The following is a 20,588-nucleotide window of genomic DNA, read 5'->3' as shown; positions in this document are numbered from 1 at the left end:
CTGCAAGTGACTCTCCTAGTTTTACTCCCCTTACACCATATAATGTGAGCATATTATTAGTGCCCAGGAGCATAACTTCATCCACATTAAACCTCATCTGCCATATAGATGCCCAAACTCATAGTTTGTCTAAGTCAGCCTGTAACTTATGAAGATTTTCCATGGACTGTCCTATTCTACACAGATCGGTGTCATCTGTAAAAATAGAAAAAAATACTATTAATCCTGTATTCAATATCATTATTACATGAATTGAATCGGACCCAGCACTGAACCTTGGAGTCACCATTTACAACCAGTGACCATTCAGAGTAGCCATCGTGCACCGTAACTCATCCAATTACAAACCTTAGTTTCTAATCCTATAGACCCTAATGTACCCGTTAGGTGTCTGTGAGGGACAATGTCAAACGCCTTTGCAAAGTCAAAAAACACATAGGGAGCAATTCATTAATACTGACGTAGTACATGCCAGTCTAAATGAAGCGCTCGCAGGAGTACACTGACGTGAGTCATTAAACACACTGTTGCCAGAAATGTACGCCGGGAGCTGACGTACAACTCTGGAGTAAGTTACGCCACTTTGGTAATGTAACTTCTGATGAATTTGGCAGGCGGGCATGAGCACACCCCGTCCTGACCATATACCACCCATTCTACACCTATATTAGCATGTAAATGCCAAAAGTCGCAATGTCTTTGTGCAACTGCTAAGTTGCGCAAAAATGTTGCAACTTATTAATGTGTTTTCGCCAGATTTCAAGTTTAAGCACCTTAATGAATCGCCCTCTATATCCACAGCTATACCCCTGTCCAGGTGCTGGGGATCGCTTATAAATCCTGTATACTCTTGTATATAGTCCCTTATAAGCCCCTCAGTTTTCCCACATGCGCAATCTGTGGTGACATATCCTTCTTGTATTATGCACTATCCATGGTGCTGTATCCTCCTTGTATTATGCACTATCCATGGTGCTTCATCCCCTATGTATTATGCTCTATCCATGGTGCTGTATGCTCCTTGTATTATGCTCTATCCATGGTGCCATATCCTCCTTGTATTATTCTTTATCCATGGTGCCGTATCCTCCTTGTATTATGCACTATCCATGGTGCCGTATCCTCTTTGTATTATACATTATCCATGGTGCTGTATCCTCCTTGTATTATGCTCTATCTATGGTGCTGTATCCTCCTTGTATTATACATTATCCATGGTGCTGTATCCTTCTTGCATTATGCACTATCCATGGTGCCGTATCCTCCTTGCATTATGCACTATCCATGGCGCCGTATCCTCCTTGCTCTACACATGGTGCCGTATCCTCCTTGCATTATGCACTATCCATGGTGCTGTATCCTCCTTGTATTATGCTTTTTCCATGGTGCTGTATCCTCCTTGCATTATGCACTATCCATGGTGCTGTATCCTCCTTGTATTATGCTTTTTCCATGGTGCTGTATCCTCCTTGCATTATGCACTATCCATGGTGCTGTATCCTCCTTGTATTATGCTTTTTCCATGCTGCTGTATCCTTCTTGTATTATGCATTATCCATGGTGCCGTATCCTTCTTGTATTATGTACTATCCATGGTGCTTTATCCTCCTTGCATTATGCATTATCCATGGTGCCGTTTCCTTCTTGCATTATGCACTATCCATGGTGCTGTATCCTCATCATATTATTCACTATCCATGGTGCCGTATCCTCTATGTATTGTGCACTATCCATGGTGCCGTATCCTCCTTGTATTATGCACTATCCATGGTGCTGTATCTTCCTTGTATTATGCACTATCCATGCTGCTGTATCCTCATCGCATTATTCACTATCCATGGTGCCGTATTCTCCTTGTATTATGCACTATTCATGGTTAATTATATTTTACTAGAGAAAATGATTCTTCTTAGTGCCAATTATTCCGAGCATCACCTTTATGGGCGTTGTCTTGCATTCAGTCTTCAGGAGCACACAGCTCCCCTGCCTCCTTGCTTGGGGGGAGTATGCTGATCATTGACAATGTGAACCAGCGACATCAGACCTCCACTGACTCAAGCTAGCACTAGAGGCAGCCTTGCCTCTGCAGGGGCATTCATGCTAGACTGCTACATCTGGCCAGCTTCAGAAGAGCTATAGCAAAGAGCATGTAAGTGCTGTACTCCTTGCTCAGGACTAGGAGACCACTCCCTGTGTTTAGACTGCAGAGGTGGTCAGTTACCTAGGAAACAAGCAGTAAAAATAACATTAAAAATCCTTAAATTTTTGAGAATTGAAAGGATTTTTTTCATAATAAGCAAATTGCAACGTTGCTCTCATTTACAAGCATTTTTGCACTTTTAACCATTTATGATATTAGAAAAACACCTTTAACACTTAAAGGGGTTGTTCACTACTTGGACACTTTTCACCCTTTTTCCCACCTCTGGTGCCAGTGCTGTTCCAGCAGTGTAAGCACTGACTTTCCTGATTATGTCTTGCTATCCCTGCGGCTAATCAGCGCTGCCTTCACTCTCCCCTCCTACTGATGTAATTGACATCCTGAGGACGTCAGAGCTGCAGCTGCTCCCTCGCTTCCTCCAGATGCTTTGATTTGTCCGAAGGCAGGGAGAATGAAGCCAGCGCTGATTAGCCACAGTGATCGCGTGACATAATCAGGAGAGTCAGTGCTGTCACCGTTGGAACAGCGCAGGTAACGGAGGTGAGAAAAACTGATATTATTTTACTGGGGGGGGTGGACATATGGATTCAGAAGGGGTTGTCAAGTAGTGGACAACCCCTTTAACTACTGCTAAAGTCATATTTGTTACTTTTCTACAAATGTAGCAGAGCTGAGATAGTCCATGCAATATTTGTGAACTGATGATTTTTTAGTACAGATAATGCAATAGGTCTACATGTAATCCTATGTGAAAGCTCATGTTCAGATAACGCTTACATTACAAGATATATTGTAGTTTTATTTCCAGTTCTAACACCACAGATAGCACACGGAGGTACAGATAATTGTGTACTTGCAGTCCTATGTAAAACCAAATATAACACGTCAATGACTTTGGTCCTATGCAGCGCCACAATTAACACATAGTAACAATTTTCTAAGCAGATATCATGTAGCAATTGTTACTTGCAGTCCTATATAACACCACAAATAACACATTGTGCAATTAGTATTCGTACCTAAAGTCCCATGTCACGGCATATAAAACATATCATAATTATTTAAGTGTTGATAACGATGTAGGTTTATTTGCAGTCCTATGCAACACCGTATAAAACACGTGTCAATGAATTTCTGAATGCAGATGTACCAGTGGATTCACTTGCAGTCCTATTTAAAGGGGTTGTCCAGGCTTGGAGCTCAAGTCTGCAGTCAGTCTATGTGACTGAAGACTTGTGAATCCTCCCAGCGCACACTGTCAGGATTATATGGTACCATCACTGGGAGCGGGCAGGCGCGTGACTGCAAGTATTTGATTTACATACGTGTGGTCACATGCTGACTAGACGTGTGCGGCTTCTCTCAATGCAAGTGTATCGAGCGAGGCTGGACACGTCTAGTCTGAATGTGGCTGGAAGTATGCAAATCGCATACCTGTGGTTACATGATCACCCGCTCCCAGCACCGATAATCCTGACAGCATGCACTGGGAGCACTGTGAAGATTCACAAGTCTGCAGTCACATACAATGGCTGCAGACTTGAGCCCCAAGCCTGGACAATCCCTTTAATATGTAACATAAAACATGGCAATGTCCTAGTGTGTATATCATGGAATAGATTTACCTGAAGTCCTATGTAAGGCTATGTACACACATCATGTCTTTTTTTAGTCAATTTTATGCAGCAAAACCTGATCTTCAAGGGCATTTTGTTCAGGATTTTTCTTGCAGTTTTGATGCTTTTTTGATGCATTTTTGATGCGTTTTTTCCACATCTTTTCAGTGTTTTTTTCACTGTCCTTCTGTCTCTTTTTATGCATGTACATAAAGTTCTGTGAAAAAAAAGAACAGAACCCATTCTATTTTGGCATAAAAAATGCTGAAAAAACACTGAAACATATTTTGGTGCGTTTTTTCAGCGTTTTTTTCAACACCCATTACTTCCTATGGGTGAAAAAACGCTGAAAAAATGCTGAAAGAAGTGACATGCTCTATTTTCCAAAAAAAACATGTAAGGCACAAAATCCTGAACAAAAAAACACATGATGTGTGAACAGAGAATTCTGGTTTCTCATAGACTTTGCTGGTACTGCACAACGCCGCTGAAAATTTGCATAAAAAACTGCATCAAAAAATGCTGAAAAAACCATGATGTGTGAACATAGCCTTACATCACAGATCACACACAACGATAACTCTCTGAGCACCAATAATGCTTTAGGTTTACTTGCAGCCCCATGTAAAAGCAAAACCACAGATGATGCTAGGAAAAATGACTCTCTGTGCACATTTAATGCTGTAGATTTGCTTGCAGTCCTATGTAAAACCATAAATGATACAAGAAGAAATGACTCTCTGTGCACATTTAATGCTGTAGATTTCCTTGCAGTCCTATGTAAAACCATAGATGATACAAGAAGAAATGACTCTCTGTGCACATTTAATGCTGTAGATTTTCTTGCAGTCCTATGTAAAACCATAGATGATACAAGAAGAAATGACTCTCTGTGCACATTTAATGCTCTAGATTTACTTGCAGTCCTATGTAAAACCACCGATTATACAGGGAGAAATGACTCTCTAAGCACAGATAATGCAGTTCTGTTTACTTGCAGTTCTATGTAAAGTCACAAAAAAATACAAGGAGACATGGCTCTCTGAGCACAGATAATGCTGTATGTTCACTTGCAGTCCTATGTAAAACCTCAGAGAGAAAAAAAGAAAACATTATTCTCTGAGCTCAGACAATGCTGTCCCATGTAACACTACAATGGATTTCACTCTCAGTCCTATCCCTGCAGTCCTATGTAACACAAGCAAATACATTTAAAAAAAATACCGCTCAGCCACATGATTATTTTTCCATAATTCATTTCCACTTTGCTTTTTCTACATTTCTGATGTTTTTAAGGGGATCCAAATCCGCTCTTACATGGGGACTTCATAACGAATGCAGTCGGGCCGTAGAGTCGAGCCGTGATTTCTGTGATGTTGTACAATATTATTTTAATGAAAAACGACGTGGTTTACGTGGCCCCTTGCTGCTTCCGGTGAGACTAAGTCCTGCTGTTCCCGTATCTGCGCCCGGTGGCTTGGTGTGCTGCCAAGACAACTGATACTTAAGAATTATACGTAAGGTGTGCGACAGTCAGCGGATTCCTTCAGCCTCCATACGTGGTGAGATCCCTTGATAGATCTATTTCTTTAGAAAGGAATCAGATCAATTCTCCCAAACCTTCATCTCTCCAGATGTAGAAAAACTATAACTCTCAGCATTCTGGAAGTTGTGGTCTTGCAACAGCCTGAAAGCCACAGGTTCTTCTCGAGATGACCCTTGCTCTTGATCCAAGCACCTGCCTAACATGGCTCCTCTCTGTCCTTCAGTATCCGTCAGGTCTCCGGCTCCTCGTCCGTGCAGCGTTCTCCTCCATCTACAAGGCTGTCAGTATGGTCATTGCTGCTCTGCGCTTTCTTCTTCGCACAACATATGTTCTTCCCTAGTTTATAAAGAAAGAAAACTTTCTTTAACGAAACTTTTTTTCATCCACCTTGCCAGAAGAATGTTCCATTTCCTTGCAGAAAGATCTACATATTCTACAGTACTGTCCAAAAGTTTTAGGCAGATGTGGAAATAATGTAGCAGATTCATAATAGAGGTTTTAATAGTTTACTTAATATATCAATTAACAAAATGCAAATGAATAAAAAAAAACTAAATCCAATCAATATCCTTTGCCTTCCAAACGGCATCTATTCTTCTAGGTACATTTCCACAAAGTCAGAAATTTTGTAGAGTCAAGTGTGTGAGTAACGAATTATACCAAACAGGTGAAAATCATCATCATTTTCATATGTAGGTTGAAACACAGTCATTAACTGAAACAGAAACAGTTGCGAGGGTGAGGAACAGCCAATTAAGGGTGAGGATGAGGAAGACAGTTTCATGTCACAGGTCATACACCATGGCGAGATTAAGCATAGCAACAAGACACAAGGTAGTTATACTGCATCAGCAAGGTCTCGCCAACGCAAAGATTTGGGGGTTCAAGATTTCCTTATCAAGCTCTTTTGAAGGAACATCAAAAAAATGGTCAACAAGGAGAACAGTAGATGCAATTGTGACGCCCAGCTGCGCTTGGTATCACAGATCCTAGAAGAGTGCATTGATAGATTCCTCCACAAGAGGCCCCCATAAACATTCACACATCTCCACCTTCCACCTCAGACCAGCAGAGGGAGCCCGTTAGGGATATAAATAGGGAAGGTGGAGCTAGGTAGTGCAGTCTAGTCAAGTCTAGTTTAGAGTACAGAGTGATTCAGCAGTTTCTCTGAAGAGTTACCTCAGAGGACAAAGCCTGTTCCAGCTCCTGCAGCAGCTATCCTGCAGTGGAGCTCATCCAGACTAAGACTCAGTTGTAGCTCAGAATAGTTAGCTTAAGGTGTGCCGGCGCCATAAGATCGGTGAAGAGCGGCAAGCTGCCGTTAGTGTGAGTAGCCTAGTGAGGGCCTGAGCGTGGCCGAAGGCGAGTGGAAAGTGAGTAGCAGTGGGGGGCAGAGGAACTTACCCAGCTCACCCTGAAACATATACCGGACACCGGGTCTGAGCTTACCGGGATCTCTACGACCCAGTAAGGCATAACCGGAATCCCTGGAGAACTACAGGTCCCAGGTTCACCAGAGAGCTGATACGTAACAGAGCCAGGAGACACATAGGCCCCCCGTAAACTGGGAGCGTGTACTCCAAGAGAAGGCCCTACCACAACGTCAGCTGGTGCAGGACAGAGATAAAGTTAGGCCTAGCTCCAGGCAGGTCAGAAACTTACTACACAGAGGCAAGAAACAGGAGGCCCTACACCCGCTCATTGGGGAGGATCCTGATATGCACCCTTCACCCTACAGTGCTCCGGGACGTGCCTGAATTTCCATCAGTAAAAGGTACTGAAGTGACTTTCGTGTGTGCTCCTATTCTTGCTCTGACCCGGCTGGGTCCCCTCTGTCCTGCATCCCCCTCTCCGTACGCTGCCCTGAGGCCTAGCTCCACCTGTGGGGAGCTATACCATCGAGCTGCCTTATCACCGGCCTCAGTGGACTGCCGCAGCGCTGGTGATTCTCACCAGGAACCACAGGTGGCATCACGAACTTTCATAAACTTAACAAACAATCCCCTTTTAAAAGCTAACCCCAGGGTACGGGCCCGGGAGCCGACCACCGCGACATCCCCAAGGCCAGGCAAAGGCCCGGGTACCGAGTCGTCCCCATTCCCCTGGGCGAGTCACAATGGTTGGCCAACGAAACTTAGGGCACCAGATGGAAGACTGCTATTTACCATCGAAAATGGAAGATATCCAGCAGTGCCATCAGCTCAGAACAGACAGCAACCAGTGGCCCCCAGCTATACCCATCTACTGTTCGGAGAATGCTGGCCAGAAGTGGTCTCCATGGAAGAATTATGGCTAAAAACCAGACCTTTGACATGGAAACAAGACCAAGAAACCTAATTATGCAGAAAAACATACAGACTGAGGTACAGAAAAATGGCAGCAGCTGAGTCAAAACGTGAAATATTGGGCTGAAACAGAAGGCAGTTTGTTCGCTGAAGATCTGGAGAGAGATACAGTAATGAGTATCTGCAGGAACAGTGAAGCATGGTGGAGGGTGCTGCACATTTGGGCTGCATTTCAGCAAATGGAGTTGGGGATTTGGTCAGGAGGATTACTGGTTCCTCAATGCTGATAAATACAGACACATACTTATCCATCATGCAATACCATCAGGGAGGCATCTGATTGGCTCCAAATTTATTCTGCAGCTGGATAAAGACCCCAAACATACAGCCAATGTCACTGAGAACTATCTTCAGAGTAAAGAACTGCAAGGAGCCCTAGAAGTGATGATCCGGCCCCTACAGAGCCCTGACCTCAATATCAACCAGTCTGTCTGGGATTATATGAAGAGACAGAATGATGATATCCACAGATCTGTGGTTAGTTCTCCAAGATGTTTGGAGCAACCTCCTGTCGAGTTCCTTCAAAACTGTGCGCAAGTACAAGGGTATCTAGAAGAACTGATGATGTTCTGAAGGCAAAGAGTGGTCACCAAATATTGATTTGATTTACATTTCTCTTTTGTTTATTCCCTTTTCGTTTTGTTAAAACGTCTATTTTTTAAAACATTCTTACTTTCTAGCATTTTTTCCACACCTTCCTAAAACTTTTGCGTAGCCACTTCTAGGCACGTATAATTTAAACATCTACTGGCAGAGTATCGCAAAATCACGTTTGTTTTTTTAAAATCTGACAATTTTTCCCACTTATCTTTCGATATTTCGCACCAAGAGGAAGGGCAGGAAAGGACGCATATATATTATGGATAGGAAAAGTTTGTGGAAGGAAATAAGCATCGAAGTTGTCCTGTCCTACGATGGTGGGATAAAATGGCAGGGGCCAGGAACACGGAGGGGACGGTGGTTTACTTTGAACTTACCTGGGCTACATCTGAACACTAGGCCACAGCTTTACTTCTGGGATTAAAAAAAAAAAAAAAAAACCCTTGAAACTTTCACTTGCCAGGTATACGCAAGGCATTGATATTCCGTCGCAGTCATTGGCAATAACTCCGCTCCTCATTACTGTATGTATAGAGCACTCCATTAACCGCTCCGTACGCAGTCATTGTACAAGGCTGGGAAAACAACCCAAACATATTCAATAAAACAGAAAGTAATCAGGAGTACAAAGAGTCTCCTTGAAGACTGTGGCACCCCCGAGTCACACATGGCTGCTCTCAACAAAAGCAGAACATATTTTGCGAAAACAAGACATTATCAAGCGCTCAATGCGAGTGACTGGTCCAGCTGCTTGGCAGCTGCCGGGACGATGCTCCCCCCATTCTAGTTCTGAACCTGGAGACTTGAGCAGCCGGGGGATGGGCAATGAGCAGAATGCTAATGATCCTCCCCGTACCCTGGAGTTCAGTCCTGAAGGGGGGAAGTTCTGTCACTTCTACAGGTGTAGGATGAATTCCTCCAAATGAATCTGTCTACAGATTGTCAGCCGTGGCTCCTCCACTCATTGCCCATGGTACCAACAGGCGTGTGTCTGTGCATGCATGTGTGAAATTACTGGAAGCGCGTTCCACATCCGTCACGTTACAGGTGCCATAAATTTACAGACAACTTCTATACGATGAGAGATTTTCAGCAAGTCCAGAATTCTTATATTTTGGGGGGGTTAAAAACAATCCTAGTTCTTTTTTCCGCAATGTAGCAGAAAGTTATGATGTGGGGACTTTTTAAAATTGCTTTTCCTTCTGTCTATGTTGCCGTTTTTTCACGAAATGTATTGCATGGTGTTTGAAACATTTTTACAAAATATAGAAAACTTAAGTCAGAGGACAGATTCACACATCCGTGTTTCGAGATCCGAGTAGGGATCGTGATGCATGGACCGGCCGCAGGTCAACTGACCCCTCTTCCGAACTCAGCATGTATAAGCGTCTGTAGTTCTGGTCAGGAGACTTATAGCCAGTCCGTGATTATACACCGCGAAACACGGATGTGTGAATCCAGCCTAAAACTTTTTCTCCACTTTTACTCTACCTCTCCTACTGGAGTAAAATTGCCAACTTTTTTGTAACTTTTTAAAACATCACAATTCATATCTGTGTCTTACAGGTTCACGTCTACTTCTCTAACCGTGCCCAGTTTGACGTCTTCTTATTTTTGCAAAATTGTGAAGTCTCAAAAAGTCAGAAATGTTTGCAAAAAAAAATCAGTGTATGCCAAAAATTGTGACTTTTAATGCAAAAAAAATCTGACACAAAAGTTCCTCTAATGTTTTATTTCCAGAGATTTATATCTAGAATGCCAATTACTCTGATTCTCAGTGAATCCTGAGCGAGTCCAAAAAACAATCAAACAAGTTTCCATTCTTCATTTTTTGCACTGTCTCTGCTAGCTGTCAGTGAATGGGAACAAGCCTATTTACATTTACAAGTCAATTTAATAATATTCCAACAGATACAGGATCAAGGCTCTGGTATACTGATACATGTTCCTATTTAAACGGGTTGTCCGGGACTTAAACATTGATGGCCTATACTTAGGATAGGTCATCAATGTCTGATCGGTGAGGGTGTCACATAGTCCTCCATATTAATGAGCTCTGTATAACACCACCCCCACCACTGATTGGAAGCTTTCTGTGTGCCCTGTGCATAGGCAGAAAGCTGTACACATGTGCTGTACACTGTGCAACGTGTCATGTGTGACCACACTCTCCAGTGGCTCCAGCATACATAACCATATCACGTATCAGCAAAGTGTATAGGCAGGAATATACTGTAGATCATCATCAATATCATACATGATTTTGGCATCACCACCCAAGTGGTATGGGGGTCTCTCCCCTTCCACCAGTTGTTTGGCTTTCAACATACCAATCTTTTGTTCTCAGTGGAGATAGACTGCCGGCAGATGTGTCTGATGGTGACTTAATTCTTTCACCCTATCGAGAACATGCACGCTTAGCCATGTGATCATGCATGTGCATGGGACCATAGGTGCACGCTGCATGGATGTTCCTTCAAATACTAGCAATGGGATCCTGCATAAAGCCATTTCAAATTTTAAGTCAATGATAATTATTCATAATATCATGGAAAAATGACTTATTATTTTTCTAAATCTCTGACCGGCTTTCATGTCCAAATGACATAAGTGTACAGATCATTCACAGTTCACATTCACATGTGGGATATGTGCAGAACATTCTTGGCTATGAACAAGATTTTTTCAATCACTAATAGCAAGCAGAGATCTTGAAAAAGTTGAAGATCACGTGCCTGTAGTGGGCAATTGGATGAGATTGAATTGGCACTGACTCTATATGTCACATTAAGCCACATCATTCTCTTGGAACTGGGTCAGCTGCGAGAGAAAGATAAGAGTTCTGGAGAACACATAATTTTCCTGGGACTGGGTCAGCAGCAAAGGACACATATGACTTCTGGAGGAAACATCATTCTCCTGGGACTGGGCCAACAGCAAAGGACAGATAATGGTTATGGAGTACACATCATTCTCCTGGGACTGGATCAGCAGCAAGGGACAGATAAAGATTCTGGAGAACACATCATTCTGCTGGGACTGGATCAACAGTGAGGGACAGATAAGGGTTCTGGAGAACACATCATTCTCTTGGAACTGGGTCATCAGCAAGGGACAGATAAAAGTTCTGGAGAACATATCATTCTCCTTAGACTGGGTCAGCAGCAAGGGACAAATGAGAGTTCTGGAGAACACATCATTCTCCTGGGACTGGGTCAACAGCAAAGGACAGATAATGGTTATGGAGTACAAATCATTCTCCTGGGACTGGATCAACAGTGAGGGACAGATAAAGATTCTGGAGAACACATCATTCTGCTGGGACTGGATCAACAGTGAGGGACAGATAAGGGTTCTGGAGAACACATCATTCTCTTGGAACTGGGTCATCAGCAAGGGACAGATAAAAGTTCTGGAGAACATATCATTCTCCTTAGACTGGGTCAGCAGCAAGGGACAAATGAGAGTTCTGGAGAACACATCATTCTCCTGGGACTGGGTCAACAGCAAAGGACAGATAATGGTTATGGAGTACAAATCATTCTCCTGGGACTGGATCAACAGTGAGGGACAGATAAAGATTCTGGAGAACACATCATTCTCCTGGAACTGGGTCAGCAGCAAGGGACAGATAAGGGTTCTGGGGAACACATTATTCTCATGGGACTAGATCAGCAGCAAAGGACAGATAAGAATTCTTGAGAACACATCATTCTACTGGGACTGGGTCAGTAGTGAGGAAGAGATAAGGGTTCTGGAGAACACATCATTCTCCTGCACCTAGATCAGTAGTGAGGAAGAGATAAAAGTTCTGGAGAACACATCATTCTCCTGGGACTGGATCAGTAGTGAGGAAGAGATAAGGGTTCAGGAGAACACATAATTCTCCTGGGACTGGGTCAGTAGCAAGGAACAGATAAAAATTCTGCCCCCTTCTTAAAATAGACCCACTCTGGAAATCAGCTGACTCTTTAACCTTTGACAATCAGTTGATTTCACTGGTTTTGCATCGTCATACTTTTGAGTGAACAGTCAAGCATAGTACATGCCTGGGTTCAATCACTAGAGCTACTTTTTGCAACTTCTCTTTACTTTGTCTCATAGAAGGGATCTTTGGTCATCCATGGGCCTGAAAGTAAAAATAAATGAAGAAAGCCTTTAAGCAGGTAACCATGGAATGAGCCCGGCAGCTCAGTGATTATCCTCCGTCTTATTACAATAACCACTGGAGCTTCGGCTCTTCATAACCTTGACAAGATGCTTTGTTGTTCCGGGCATGTTAGATTGCAAGCTTGGCTGGGCTAAGAAGCCGAGATTGTATGAAAAGCTTCAACTCCCCCCCCCTACAAAATCAATAAATCACCACAATGGGCAATAATCGTGTCGCCTTAAGTCTTATCAGTCCTGAACAAAGGCGCCGTCTGAGACGCTGATTTCTTATTTCGTTCCAAACAAATCATCTTCTTGCGTTATTGACACAGCGTGTTTATCACAGTCCATCTCATTATCTTACAGGAAAACAACAGCATCTGGGAATTTCCTTCTTCCGAGTGTCAATCCCCATCTTCCCAGACTCCTCATGATCCACTTGTGAGTGGGGAGCTGGCTTCCAAGATCAGCAGAGATTGTTTTTTTTTTTTTTTGTTTTTTTTTAACAATTATTTTGATATAAACAGCTCAGAACTGGAGTAGATTCATGTAAATGGGAAGCAGTGGGGCTTGTAATTAGATTTGTGTACACTTTCATAAATTGCCGGGAAACATCAAAGCCCTGATAGAAGGTTGCAGTCCTCTTTATTCCCTTCTTCTGTTAATTGAACAGTTGATGTGTGGAAGGAGAGCGTTGGCTATAGAGGAGCACTATTTACAGACCCGCTGACAGCTCTACTGTGAAAATTAACAGGAACCGTGCTGCTGGTGTCACAGTTCGTCGCTGGCGAAGGGGGGGCACATTTGCTTTAAATTAGATTCTCATAATTTTTCTAGTCGTCTTTTTCTTATTATTGATTACTCTAGGAATGGAGATTGTAAAAGCAATATATTCTTGTGTGACTGGATGAAGAATGGTTCTTGGACAAGGAATATCTTAGTAGCCACTGTGGCCACGAGGGGGACCATGGAAATGAGTTACCTTACCAAAGCTTGCCCTGTCCCATGGAAGAGTAAAGCTCTGCACAAACTCTACAAATTTAACAACAAAAATTGGGCAGTCAAAGATAGGAAGATAGACAAGACCTACTCAACTGAAGTGGACTCTACCCTAATATATTCTTGTGTGACTGGATGAAGAATGGTTTTTGGACAGGGAATATCTTAGTAGCCACTGTGGTCATGAGGGGGACCATGAAAATGAGCTACCTAACCAAAGCTTGCCCTGTCCCATGGAAGAGTAAAGCTCCGCACAAACTCTACAAATTTAGCAATAAAGATGGGGTGGTCATAGATAGGAAGACAGACAAGAGCTACTCAACTGAAGTGGACTCTACCCTAATTTTGAGTCTACTTTTCAGCAATTTAAAAGGAATACAATCTAGAAGAGGTACAAGAAAAGGACTCATCAATGTACTGCAATGCTAACAACAAATATGGGGTAGCAGCCAAGGCAAAAAAATACTCTCTCATGTTGTCCTTACGTAAATTCGATTCTCCCACTTTACCTTATCTGGATGTTTGGTTAGTGTAGGTTGGTCCAAAAAGGGCTCATGAATCTTGTGGAGAAGGTCTCATTCCATTGAGGTAATTCTTGATTGTAGCTTCTATGGTCCATCAATCCCAAGAAAAAAAGGTTAGTGGAATGATAGGACTATTTTGAAGCCTCTTCTCTTCTAAGGAACCTGCAGTCACCATCATCTTTATTCAAGATTGTTCATATCATAGAGATCTGACTTTGGGGTATTTTTTGTTATGATAGATTTCAGATTGGCTTCATCTTATTTTTTATGAGGATCCCCTCCTCCGTATAGGCATTATGGATAGAGAAGAAAGCACAAAGGTTCCCCCCATAAGATGATTCCTGGAAACTATTTTCAATTCTCCTGTTGCTCAAATATCAATTTTGTGTTAGGAATCAAAATACGAATTGCCGATACCAGTAACTACAGGAAGACCGACGGAAATCTATATTTCAGACCAGTCCTTTCATCAGGTGTAGCCATTATGAAAATATTTTGGTACTCTGTCATCCTACCATGGAAAAGTGGAAAGAGGCAGAGAAACACAAGACCCTCCTGTCCTGGAGATAGTGAAAAATCAGCACCAAATAAGGATCCCATATAGAATTTTCCTGCAAAGCCCCTTCTCGTCCTTGTCCAGACTTTTCTTCACTGAGTTTACTTTGATCAGTATATACTACTGTATATTATATACATAGGATATGTCCGTCACTTGGACATAGAATAAGGGGGTCATGGTGACTCAGTTGTTAGCTCGGTTGCTTCTTGGGTTTCGATCCAAAGGAAACATCCACATGGAGCTTGTATGTTTTCCCCGTGTTTGTATCGGTTTTGCCCATAGTTCATCGTTAGTTAAAAGGGTTTTCGTTTTTCTTCATTAATGAACTCATCATTATCCCATTGTCCCATTATTAATATAATATTAGTCGCAATTCAGAATAGTTTCTTAGTCTTGATCGGCCTCAAGCTGTTTCCTTGTAGATCTCTTCTGTACAGTTTTATTTATTTATTTTGCTCACTTATATAGGGCCATTAATTCCACAGCGCTTTACAGACATTATAGGCACTGTCCCCATTGGGGCTCACAATCTAGATTTCCTGTCAGAATGTCTTTGGAGAGTGGGAGGAAACTGGAGAACCCAGAGGAAACCCACACAAACACGGGGAGAACATACAAACTCCTTGCAGATGTTGTCCTTGGTGGGATTTGAGCCCAGGACCCCAGCGCTGCAAGGCTGCAGTGCTAACCACTGAGCCATCATTCTAACCACTGAGCCACCGTGCTGCCCACAGTTGCCTACTTGTCATCATGAGACAATCTTTTTCACAAAGTTTAGTGAGTTTAGCTTCAACCCTACAAAAAAAAACTTATAATACATACTGTAGTCACATAACTATGAGTCCTGCAAAATGACAACCCAGCTCGGTTTCATCCATATGTATTGGCTCATGCAGGACAGGAGGATATGAATTACAGCGAAGATTTGTATAGTTTGCTCATGCAACAGGTAACTCATTTTATATAATTGGTGCTTCAATGTTGTTTTTCTTGAAGTTCCTAAATGACTTAACAGTGACATTAATCCTTCCACCAGGAGCATCCCGGCCTTTAAAGAGTACTTGAAGCACCAGTAATGGAGGCGGCTCATTATGCTCTGCCTCCATCTATAATAAATTACATCTCTCGCCTTTCAGTAGATTGACATCTTCCATCATAAGAGAAGGCGGCTAGGCTGGTTGGCTGGGTAGGGTTAGGATTGTAGAATTAGTTTCTGGTGATTTTTGAATTGATTAATTTCCACTGCAAGGTAACAGCTTCTGAATTGTTCTTTATGCTCTATATTTCTATGTCTTGAGCAGATCATGAGCTAATGGAGTTGAATAGAGTATTCTGAAATTAGGTACAACCAGAGAATCACCAGACAAATCTTTTTTTCTGAAGGGGTAAACCACTGTACAGATTGATTGACCATTGGGATATTAGGGCAGTACACAAAGGGGACTAGAAAGGGGCTACCGTTAATTAGTCAATTCTACCAGAAAATGGGCCTTCAAAAAGTGTTCCTCAAATATATTTTATTAAGCTAAATCAAGTGTATCAAGGCTGTATTGGTTAATAATGGGTGCTTGACATTTGATATTAGTAATGGGTCCTCCCTTACACCACTCAGTCTGTAGTTAGCATCGTGCGTAGCCCGATATATATGACCATTAATTTTTTTAGGGTCCCTAATGTTATGACTTTTGTCTACTGATATACATCGTAGTAGAGCTAAATTTGTAGTGTGCCCAGTTTTTCGGTGAACTGTGATAAATTAATGGAGTTATTTACAGCCCATGTACAAAGTTATCATATTGCCATGAGTTATGTCAAAATCACAAACTCAGTACTGCTGTTTCTTTATGTGGTGTATATCTTGCATATTTGTGCACTTCGCTTTCTATGTGGAGTTGTAATGTAGTCTGATAATCGAGATTAAAGTATATTTTTGCCATCATTACTTTATAGTCAATTACCTTTATATAAATACTCAAAGGATACCATATTATTTTCATGGTAAAGTTTAGGGTTAACAATTTATCCCACAAGAAGAAGAAGAAGTAATTAAAATCCTAAGGCTTTTGTCACTGTAATCAATAAGATATAAACCTGGATATTTTAACTAATTGATATTAGTCTGAAATACATAAGAGAACACTTCCTAGGGTCCCGCCATGGGTGAGAACAAGACCCCTGTAAGTACATAAGGAACGTTCCACAGTTAGAGTAAGCTTTGGATACTTGGTATTAGAGATGAACGGATCAATTCACTGGGCTCTGGTTCAACATCCAGGTCTGTGGTATCTTGGCGCTAAATAAGAGGTCGACAAATCTCTTACTATCTGCGGTCCCCGGCTTGGCTTTGAATAGCCAGTGCTGGCAAATCTATCCACTTATCTCCATTTGGTACTGACTGCTATGTATTTTAATATTTATAACTTTATAAATTTCATTAATAGTAGTGGCTGGGTGTTAGTGGGATAAAACGGTGCATAAACGGAATTGAATTGGATCCAAATGCTTGTGGGATTAATTGACTCTTCTTTATTAAGCTGAAGAATAGAAACAAATAGATTTTTAGCTCCAGACCAGAGGTTTCATCAGGTAAGTATCTTACTTTGTCTGGCATACTTACCTGACATAGATTCCTGTCTGGAGCAAAAAAATGTTTTTTTTCTATACTTCAGTTCAATAAAGAAGTGCCAAGTAATCCCACCATGTACGACATCTGCAAGGAGTTTGTATTTTCTCCCTGTGTTTGCGTGGGTTTCCTCCGGGTTCTCCAGTTTCCTCCCACACTCCAAAGACATACTGATAGGGAATCTAGATTGTGTGCCCCAATGGGACAATGCTGATAATGTCTATAAAACGCTGTGGAATATGATGGAGCTCCATAGCAAACTATAATAAATAATCACCTATCCACTGAGATCCACACCTGATCAGCAGAACAGTGAACTTTTATCCCCAATGAGACACTTTTATACTCATGTACATGCCCGAAGACCTCTCTATTACTTATCAAGATGCCGAGCCCTGTGGTCAGCTTAATCCGGCAGCTTCATAGAGAATGAATGGAGCAGTGGTCGGGCAAGTGCACTGACGTTTCATTCTAACAAGGATTAAAGTGCTCCGTTCTACAGATTGGTGCAGGACCAGCAGTAGGATTCCCTCAAGTTATAAGTTATCACCTCTCCTAGATGATAAATTATCCTCACTAGACCTCACCTATATTCTTGGAGAAAAATGAATCTGGGATCACTGCAAGTTTAGTCAACAATTGGGATACATATAAACAGTGTATTTACTAGAACAATTTCTTAAGATGTGGTATATACAGTATGCAGATGTACATAGGAATAGATGGAGCAGAAATGAATTTACCAAGTAACTGTTTCTTTATTCATTGTGATAATTTGGATTCACAGTGTCTATGCAAAATCACACCTAACACATCATGATATCACCATTAATTGTGCTGGGCTAGCCACGTCTGCTAAAAGTTGAGGCCTCCATGAATCAGAAATGTATTTTCTGCACACATTTAGATGCTCCATTGGATTGAGATCAGTGAAATTTGGAGGCCAATTCATCACCTTGAACTCTTTGTCATCCTCACCAGACCTTTTTCCTACTGAAAGCAGGCACCACCATTAGGGAATGTCACTGCCATGAAGGGGGTTACTTGGTCTGTACAATGTTTTCTTAGGCGACGTGTCATAGCCACAAGAGGGTCAAGAAACTAGCATTTCAAGAAGAACATTGCCCCATCACACTGCCTCCGCCGGCTTGTCTTCTTCCCATGGTGCACTCTCCTGAAATGCTTTTACCATGCCATTGACGCGCCCCCGGGGCAATGGGGTACTCGGCAGCCGGGCCTATGGATGCTCGGGGGGGTATGTCACAGTGGCTGGTCCGGTCTTTGGCCCATGGCGGTCAACCAAAAAGATGATTGTAACTTGGATAGAAAATAAAAATAAAGTAAATAGTTTGTGATGCCACCTGTGGTACCTGGTAAGGTTTACCAGTGCTGCTGCAGACCTCCAGGGGGTGATGGGATGGCAGCTGAGGTGTTTCTGCTCCCCACAGGTGGAGCGGGCCCCCGGGGCAGAGTGGACTTTGGTGGGTGGTGATGCTGGGACTTGTAGTGCAGGTGGTAGTGATGGCGCAGCAGGAGTAATTGACAGAGACAGGGGATTCGCTTCAATACCTTTACTGGTGTGACGAGCCCCCTGGGCCGTGGGGTACTCGGCAGCCAGGCCTCTTATGGATGCCGGTATGAGGAATATCACGGTGGCTGGCCCGGTCCGTGACCCAGGGTGGTCAGTAAAAGGGGAATAGATATTTATAGGGGATTTTTGGAAAGTTCGTGACGCCACCAGTGGAATGCGGCTAAGGGGTGCCGCCACTGCGGAGCAGTCCTCTGGAGCTGGTGTTACGGCAGCAGGGATGGTGTGGCTCTCCACAGGTAGAGCTAGCTCCAGGGCACTGTAAGATGTGAAAGCTGCGCTGGGCGTTGTAGTGCCGTGAGGGAGAGATGGCGCAGATGAAAGAAGGGATGGAGGCAGTGCGGTGCAGTCATCCGAGTTTTTACTCACAGTTCTTATGACAGTTCCACTGGTGCACTGTACAGTTGTCGGCCTCCCACGTCGCGCTGCGTTCACCAGGCAGGGGTTCAACACTTCCTCAGGCAGATCAGGAGTGCCTGACAGAACCCCACTTTCTTGTGTTCCTAACTAGACTGTCTTCTCGCTGGGTCTTTCTCCCTCCTGCCCTGCTCTTTCCACTCTCAATCCCGCTCGGGTGCTCTGAAGTCCCTACTGTCTCGTCGGAGTTCCCGGACCTGCTTGACCCTCACGGGGATTAGAATGAGGCTTCGGCAACTGACTATATAAGCCAGAAGCCTCCGGTTTTCCCAGCCGGGACGTAGAGTAACACGGCTGGACCAGGGGCCGGTCCTCTTCTTGCGGCCTACGATCCCTCTGTCTTCTGACAGATGCGGGGCGTACAGGTGCCTTCCTGCACTCGCCGTACCCCCTGGGATCCCTTCTTTAGATCGGAGCCTACTCCTCTGCTCCCCTCCTGGGCCTCTAGGACTGGGCCCTGCTTGTGGAGCAGAGCTCCTAAAGAGACTCTGCTCCCAGACTGTTCTCCACTAACTAACCTTTCTGTTCTGCCACCCTAAAATGGCTTCCCTTTATATATCTCACTCTATAGTGCTACCTTAAACTACTTCCTCCACCCACACCCACTACTGGTTCCCCCTACCTTTGGGTTCCCCCCACTCCAGCCAGGGACAGGGCTCAGCACTGTGCACATGCATCTTACTCTTCCAGCCAGCCTGGAGTAGTGTAGTGTTGAATGTGAGTGTTGGGGATCCGGGCTGTACTCCCTCCTTACCTGAGAGAAGGAGACACCACACCTCTGGGTGAGGTGCAGTACCTCTGTGGCGACTGAACCCTCAGGGGCGCCACAGGTGCGGATGTCAGGTATGGTCCAGGGTACTCAGTAGGATGGGTGCACTTCAGGACTTCTCCCCAGTGAGCGGGTATAAGGCCTCCTGGTCCGTGTCTGCCTCTCTGTATGCTCCTGGCCAGCCTGCAACTGGGCCTAGCTTATGTGTCGCGCAGTTCCTTCACCTGTCGCTCGGTAGTATGACCTTCTGCTGGCAACCACTATCCCTGGTCGCCGGGGCCTTCGTGGTTCCTGGTCCTGTAATGGGTCTAGCTTCAGGTCTGCCAGGGACTTGTAGTCCTCCTGGAATGCCGGTGGTCCCTACTGGGTATAAAGGACCCTGTAGGCGTGGACCCGGTGTCCGGTTTGTATCTTCAGGGTGAGCCTTATGATGCTCCTCTGCCCCTTTCAACTCCTCTCTCCTTTCTCCTTTTGCCTTCTGCCACACTCGGGGCCCTCAGAACTCAGCAGCAGACGTGCTGCGTCTTCACTGCTCTCAGCTTCAGCACGCTCTCAGACTCTCTGACTCTGTCTGACTGACTTGCCTGGCTCCACCCTCCATATATATCCCTAACGGGCTCCCTCTGGTGGTGTGAGGTGGAAGGGTGGAGGTGTTTGTATGTAGTGAGGGCCTCTTGTGGAGAAGTCCATCC

At 43.7% G+C, this 20,588-nt stretch overlaps 1 protein-coding gene across 11 annotated transcripts in view; it reads left to right on the top strand.

Moving 5' to 3' along the window:
- CELF4 (CUGBP Elav-like family member 4) overlaps nucleotides 1–20,588 on the top strand; it is a 1,491,885-nt gene that overhangs the window by 1,276,257 nt on the left and 195,040 nt on the right. The gene's annotated exons all lie outside the window — the stretch shown is intronic.

The sequence above is a fragment of the Phyllobates terribilis genome, unplaced genomic scaffold (assembly GCF_046119375.1).
Source record: "Phyllobates terribilis strain yellow unplaced genomic scaffold, ASM4611937v1 Scaffold_1__5_contigs__length_1240528914, whole genome shotgun sequence".
In the NCBI taxonomy this organism is placed as follows: domain Eukaryota; kingdom Metazoa; phylum Chordata; class Amphibia; order Anura; family Dendrobatidae; genus Phyllobates; species Phyllobates terribilis.
The sequence above is the reverse complement of the archived record's forward strand: the minus strand, read 5'-3'. Positions and strand labels throughout refer to the sequence as shown.